Source organism: Ciconia boyciana, chromosome 2 (genome assembly GCF_034638445.1).
Source record: "Ciconia boyciana chromosome 2, ASM3463844v1, whole genome shotgun sequence".
NCBI classification, from domain to species: Eukaryota; Metazoa; Chordata; class Aves; order Ciconiiformes; family Ciconiidae; genus Ciconia; species Ciconia boyciana.
This window is the reverse complement of record NC_132935.1, coordinates 25,205,686-25,213,893: the sequence shown is the minus strand read 5'-3', so window position 1 is coordinate 25,213,893 and position 8,208 is coordinate 25,205,686.

Sequence of the window (8,208 nt, the reverse complement as noted above, 5' to 3'; positions counted from 1 at the left end):
TTTTCCCTTTGGGTTGGATTCAGTGGCAGTATTAGCAGTATCCTCTTACTACCTAACCAGGTCTAACTCAGCTACAAACTGTGCCAAGGTTACTACAAATCTTCTTTGGCATCTTGTACTTTTTCTTTTACCGCAGTTTTGCTCTGATGCCTTTTTCTGTGAAATACCATCTTACATTTGGATGGATTTTCCAGATATTTGGGGGCAAGGAGTGTTGAGGACTTTTTTTTAACATTACTAGGATCACATTAAATTATTTAAGATAAGCTATATCTACAATATCTACTACTATATTTAGTAGTGTTTTCAAGAAGCCTTTCAACCTTTGTCCTTTCACTACAACTTCTTTTTCAAAGTTTTCTTCCTCTTCAGTCTTTAGAAGCACAGTGATCTGGTGCAGAGCCAAAACATTGGCAAATGCCACCACCACCAGCAGTGGTGGTACTCAAAAAGCATGTTTTGGAGAGTTCCTGAATTAACATTTTTAGACTTCAGGTATAACAGAAGATTTATCATACAAGGCTATAACTTCGAGAAGCTGAACACCATCCTTGGGGATTTTTTTTAGGTCACTTCCTACCTAAATTTTTCCATAATTCTGTCATTTAGTGCATTACTCAGAAAACTGATAATAGAACACAGGACTGCTTGGGAAAACAGACTTTGTCAAACTATCCTTTTCTCTTTTTTTAAAGGGGCTATGAAATGGATCAACATGGGGTCGAGTGTAAACATTATACACTTGGACATTTCTTAGGCACTTTATCCAGTAAACACAATATTTTGACTGGGGAACTAGAATGATACAGCAACAGCGTTGCACATATGAAATAGATTGCAAAACAGCTGATAAATCTCAGCTGTATGTGAGCAAAGAATACTGAGTAAGTGAGTGTGTTTCAAGGGAAATTCTGCAAGGATCAGTTTTTGACTCTATGGTGCTTAAAATTCTTCATCCATGACTTTAAAGAAAGCATAAATCATCCATAAAAAGGCAAAAAAAAAAAAAAAAAAGATTCTATTTTGCCTATACCTTAAAGCTGTGAATAATTCAAGCAGAATGTTTAAAAGACCTTGGAGTGGGTTAGCAAAGAGCTGAAAGAACCATTAGAGAGTTGGAAAATATGCCATCAAGCGAAAAACTCAGGAAATGCAATGCCTTTAATAACTCAGATTTAGGAGGTGACTTAAGGACACCATATAAGTAAGTACTTAGGGAACAAAACTTCAATAAAAGGTGTCCTCAATGCAGCCAACAGAAGTGTAACAGCACCTAATGATAGAAACCTGCAGATAGAAAAATCAGACTAGAAACATGCTGGTTTTCTGCTATTCTACATATCTATCCTTCATATTTGATAATGTTTTGTAAGGGTTTTTTTTTTCTCCTTGGCAATTTTTTGAGTAATAAAGGGCTGGTTTTGTAAGGCAATCCATAAATTAGTTCAGGAATTAATTAATTCAAGGAAATTCTGTATCTTTTGGTATGTAGAAGGCTCAAAAAAATAACTTGGATGTTTAATTCCAAAACTGATGTCTAGACAGCATGTTCTATGGCTGCCCAATGTTACGAATGCTTCAACTTGCTCAACGTTTTGCTGCTCCCTTGGTGTCTGCAGTTCTGCATTGTGGACCAGGTTTTCTCCAGCCTGTGGAGCTTGGCATTCACCTCCTGCCTTGGCCCCAGAGGGATCTGGTAAGGAGAAAAACCTTATAATTATTTTTAACACACCACCAGTTTGGACAGGGCTGAGCGGGCTGGTGCCCAGCTCATACACAAGCTCCCTGAAGCCGTTCAGCCACCTGAGTCCCCCTGTGGGCTCTTACAACGCACCCAGCACAAACTGGCAGAAATCTGCTCCTCACAAAATGCAGAAGTGGCTCCTAGTGTCTTTTGCAGGACAGTCTGAGGTGCAGGTGTGGCTTGGCTGTTGCTAACTGCTGTTTGCACAGAGGCTTGGGGCATCTGCCCTGGAAGCGTGCCCGAGAGTGAGCACAGGGTGACCAACACAAGGACTCACGGAGAGCCGGGCGGACCTGCTGCCCTTTCTCGGCTCCCAAGGTCCTCTGCACAGCCCTGGCAGCAAGGACTAAACTTCTTGTCGTGTGGGTGTTGGAACAGGATTGGCAACAAAGGGAATTAACATCTACATTTCCTTATGTACTTCATGAAGCACCAAGTTTTCCCAGGGCCATTGCCACAAACCTAGGTGTTGCGGGGCCAGACTTTCAGGAGTCAAGTATTTTTTAAGGTGATGATTTTTTTAAGAAACCACCAAAACCTCTGAATACACACTTAACTTGAAGACCATGAGTAATCTCCTTTAAATCTAAGTTCAGTGCAGGCTTTGGTGCCTCCTATTGTCTCCTCAAGATGGTTCATGGGTCAGACTTAACTGGGGGTCAGCATTATAGCTGTACCATAGCCAAAAGAAAAGATGCTTCCAGTATGCAACATTTACTCAACACCAAACTGGTTCATAATAGCCACAGTTCTCTGTATTAATTAATATACATTACCATAATAGCCTGTTAACAGAACATATTTCAGCTGGGTCATTCAGAGACAGGCATGTTCCACTAATCATATTTTTGTATTAGCTTTTTTTTAAAATACAGACCAGTGTATGTGTTTAAGTACTGTGGTTTTGTTGGTATCTGCTATGAGACAGTCTGCTTCCTTTTTAAAGTAGTAATATCGTCAACTAATTTAACTGAAGATGAAATCAGGGTAAATCTCAAGTCAGGAGCCTCAGCAATGACAGAGCAGTCAGGCCGGTATTTCTGCTGCAAATGATGCCACAAAAGCACCGAGGGATCTGGCTGGATTGGTTACCATTTCGTTGCTTGGCATCTGAATCACCAAAATTTAAATGTTGATGTAAATTTCCTTTTTTAAACTTGGACCTACATAGTTCTGTACGAATACTGTTAGGTCAAGAGCCAGACTGCCTAAATTCTGCCCAACTTGTAGTTCAGATGAAATTTGGGTGCCTATTTTGAGCACAAAACAGCCGTTACCTAAGATTCATGAAGACCCTTGTTATTTCACTTACGATCCAGACACGGGTGAAAATTCAAACACATAGCTACGTTTAGAGTATTTTTCATTGTGCAAGGAGTGATTTAGAGCTAGCAACTTGCATGCTTTCTGGATCATGTTGTAAAATCTAAGTTCAGCTCCTCGTGTATGTGATCTTGATTTTGTCCCAAGAGCTGAGCAGACCATTGTCTTGGATTCTGAAGGAAAGGAGGGTTAAATTTAAGCATGGGAAGGCTTAAATTACCTAGGGAAATGCTGAAAATGAAATTTTACTGTCCACATGTTGAAAGTTACGGCAAAAGTAAAGCCTGTGAATATACTTGGCAGAGTGGCAATCCCAGGACAATTTTTCAGCTAAAGTAGGTGAGTGCTGTCCACAGATGAATTCAGTATGTGTTTTATCAACAGCATATAACTTCATTGAGTCCAGCCTCTGATGATACCATATATCAAATTTTTTTCACCAGCAAATATTGTCCAGTCTGGACAGTAATCATAGGCTACCACACAATTCTCCTGAGGACAATGAAGAAAGGACATAATATATATAAGACAAATACTTGCTTTTCACATACCAGCTGCAGGAGTTCTCACTTTCTTCTTCCAAAACATTTTAAGGAGTCAAGTGGAGTTTCCAGGAGAATTTCAGTAGGAAAAACCTTGGTAATCACAACATCTGGGCTTCAATAAGCAAAACTTTTGCCCTTTGCCCAGTTCTCTGAGCCACTGCAGGAGACTTTAGCTGCTATTCATGGCAACCAGGAAGATGGAAGCCTGCAGTGGTAGTGATAGATGGCAAAGGAATAAGGGCTGAACTGAGCCTGTATATTGTATGGCCATGCACACCAGTGAGTTATTTGCTTTTTTCAGATGCCTTCAGAATATGAATTGATTCTTTGAATTAAGTACAGAGCCAGCCAAGATCCTAATCCTCAAACATCTGGAACTAAAACATAGCAAAATCAACACAGAAGTGTGGGAGAAAAGTAAGTGCACGCTCTTTACCAATTAATAGTCCTTCAAACACTTTGATCTGTTTAAGTTCCCCTGGTTTTATATATATAATGAAGTTCACAAACCATGAACTGTGAACAGAACCATGCAATTCATGTATCATCAGTCCATCACTAACACTCAGGTGAGTCCTTTTTACCACAAGTGAGAAATGAACACTTTGTCATTACATCTGTGTTTGAATCTTTACTGAATTTGTTTTTAACCAGCAGCATGTTCCTGGAATTATGGAAAGTGGCAGCTGAACAGAAAGGATCCATGTAAGAAAACAGTGTGGCTTTTAAAAAAATCTCTCTACTCATTTCTTTTTAGAAGCTATATAATGTAGTGTGTACAAATTAGAATCATGTAAGTGTCAAGGAGGTAGCTAGCTATGGAACAGATGATCAAAACAGCAAAGAAAAGAAGTTAAGCACACACTTGAAGTAGAAAGGGCTTGTGGGCGTAGCAAAAGGATAATGTTTTTTGGGGGATGATGAGATATAGCATATTATCTATCTACTTCCTCAGGAAAACAGATCAGATATAGCCTTGAACCCTATATCCTTATCTTTTATTTAAGTGATTTTAAGTGATAACAATGGAGAATCATAAAGTAATTGACAACTACTGACTGACTGTAACATACCTGCTTTACATGACAGTAGTTTTAACCACAACAGACATCTAAGCCAAAAAAAAAAAAATCTGCCTTGTCTTTAGGAAGAGTAGTAGAGAAAGAAAAGATTGATACAGCTTACTTTCAAGCTATTGTAGAAATTTAAAAATCCCGCTGTAACTAGAAGGAACTTGCATTGTATGTTTTTTAAGATACCAAGTATCTGCCGATCCAGCACTTCAGGAGTCAGTGGAGACAGCTTCATTGCCATGAGCACTGGACCCAGGAAAGGGCGTCTCCTCTGATTATATAATTAAGGATGGTGCTTCCATCAATAGACTCCAATTTGCATATGCATTGGAAACTGTGCTTGATTAATTGCAGTGCAGCATGGTTTATAAACCCTATGAGTTAATATTACATGTACATTATAACATTTCCAATCATAAGGCTGTCAGATATAAACTTTTGAAGTGATTTAAAAAATACGGTTTGATTTCTCTATACACTAATAAAGACATTAATAGTACAACAACTTTATGATCTTGTTTATAAGCATTTCAAACCTTGCATGTCAATAAATAAAAAGCTGAATTCCTCCACTGGCAAAAGCCATAGATTTTTTTATTGCACTAACAACCATTTTTATGTATTTATTTCAACCTTTTTTACTAAGGTCTAAATCTTTTCTTGTTTGCAATAGAAACTAACAAAACTTTTATCTAGGCCATTGAGAAACCTGTCTTGCTTCTGCTTGTCTACCCAATGCCAAAAACTTTGCTATCTATAAATATTTTATTACAGTCAACACAGACAAAGGTAGGATAATAAGCCAGAGCAGCAGCAACCACAAGCAAGGGAGACGTGAACCTTAAAACACATTCACATCAAGGGGAGTAGACAATTCCCATCCCAAATGACAGCACAGGTATCATACCAAATTTTCTTAACAATTGGATTGAGTCAGATGGTGCCCAATGAATAGTAATTAATACCTTAGAGCAACTTGGTTTGTACAAATGCCATCTCAGCTTTTATTCTGATCCAAGTAGTACTAAAGACTTCAGAACAAATTTTGAAGCAAAGAATAATTAAAGATGTTGCAAAACATGAACAAGTGATGAATGCAGGATTAGTTTCCCAGCATTAGGTTGTGCTCATCTAACCTGCTTTTTTTAGGCAAATGAAATGCAATAGATCTAATCTGTCTGCACTTCAGAAAAGCATTGCCACAGAGGAAATTACTAATTGAAACAGGAACTAGGAGAAGGACTGTGAGCTAAGTATGGACCTAGCTCATGGCAATAGGAAAATGGGATGAGGGAGTGTCCAAAGGGGAAAGTTAGAGAAAAAGTTATTAGTAATTACTAAAAGATCAGTTTATGAATCTTATTTAACATTTAACTTTTTCATTCATGAAATTGACAGGCAAAAGTGGAAGTTTTCTGATAAAACATAGGAGAGTCAATAGGCATTGTAAATGTAAAGGAGGAGGATCTTGTTTGGAAAGAACTGAATGATCTTAAGAATGAAAGAACTAGAAGAGACATGAAATACCATAGTATAAAATGAAAGATCATGTATTAGGTAGGATTTATCCACTGGCAAACAGGTGCAGCTGCATATATGAACTGAACAAAAGATGACCATCAGCCAGCAATGGTAATGCGGCCACTGAAAATTAAAATGAAATCCTAGAGCACATCAGGCAAAGTATTTTCAATAAAGAGAAATGTTCTGGTGAGAGCTCGTACAGCGTATCATGTTCAGTTCTGCCACACGCACCACAGGAACCAGCTCAGCACATGTACAGCGAGAACTTGCTTGTTGAGCGAAACGAGTGAAGGCTGAAAGAGAGGATGATTGCTGTCACTAAATACACTAGCTAGGCAAGCCTTGGAGAAGAAAAAGAGCTGTTTAGGTTGAAAGACAATGTTGGCACTAGAAAACAAGTATAAAATGGCCATAAATATATTTAGGCTAGAAATTAGTAAGAAGTGTCTAACTACCAGGAAGGTCTGAAAGAGTCCTTTAACAGCAGGAGGAAAACCAATTCACTGCTGTTTTACTAAAGCACCTGCTTTTAAGATGGAACGTACTTTCTGAAATATGATTTTTACATTATGTGGTTGCCTGTGATAATTCAAAAGCAGCCTACATCACTGGGAGTTTCTTCCAGACTGAGAACTATCCTTCCAGGCACTGAGAAAAGCCAGGAAAGGAGAGACTCAGAAAGCTTCTGGTATCTAGTTAGCAATCTTCAAGAAGCTTAAAAATTGCCTGCAGATCAAAGCATGGCTTGATAGAAGCCTCCAGCTTTTTCTAACTTAACATCTTCCAACTTTCCTCTACCCATCCTCCCAAATGTTGACAGACTGACCAATGTCTCTCCCAAATTGAAAAGAAGTCACACTGTGGGAGGGGAGGACAGAAGCTCGTTGTTTAAAGAAGGACAAGTGGCAAAGAAACAGTGAGACTCTGTAATGTGGGGAATACACAGAACTTCTGGTGCAGTAGTAAATAAATAGCAAAGTTGATTAATAAAGTCAATACAAATTCCCCCATCTTCTAAGCTGTCTATTACGAAACAAATAGATGCCTTATCATGCTGACTCACTGCCATGATACCCCTTCCTCCGATCTCCAGCTGGGATACCTTCTGCGTGTTCAACCTGCCAACAGCAGCAGGCTGCATGGCCTCTGGGAAGAGCTAGTGTTGGGATTTCTTATGGGTAAGTTGGAGCTGAAGCCACCAAGCCGAGCCTCTGGGTGCTCACATCATCTTCTCACCACAACGCTTTCTCTCCTGCCTTTTGTCTTCCTCTGGCAACTCAGCTGGTGCCTCAAGCCACAGCACAGTGGAATCTTCAGGGTACAGATTCTGTATTTTGAGATGATGAAGCATTAATTGGGACCATGGCTGGGCCTCGGCCTATGCTACATTACAAAGGATGAAGCAGAACGGGTGAAGTGTTCTGGCGCTTGGCTCTGCTGGGTTTGCTATAACGTCTATCAATATTCATCTGCCTTAGGAAAATTAAAATTTTTCCCTTTCTTCTAGCTACAGGAGAGGTTCAGGAGCCAGTGCTCAGAATGAAAGATGGGGTGAATCCGGCCCCTTTCAGTTTGAGGTTTGCCTGTCATTTACACCCTCCTTTTTAGGGATTAGATTTTGTACACCTCACAGACAATTAATTGTGCCTTACAAAACTTATCCAAATTAGCTCTGCTGATTTCCAAAGTTTGCTCACCATCCCAGCAACTCTGGGGGGTGCAAATCTCCTCTCTCGGACCCCACTGGCACCTGATGCACTGGAATTGGCACGGCTTGGTGATTTTATTCCTTTCCTGTTGGACGTGACAGCGAGCCTGGCTCACCTCTGCCGTTTGGAATGGCTTTCACTGTTGTTTTTTTCCAGGAAACAGAAATCGCAATTGCTTTGGAACAAAGCAGGAACTTTATTTTTTCTTCTTCATACAGAATAAAACCATAAGTGTTGATATAAAACCCACACTCAGCTTTTTCCACCTGGACTATTGACTGCGCCGCTGC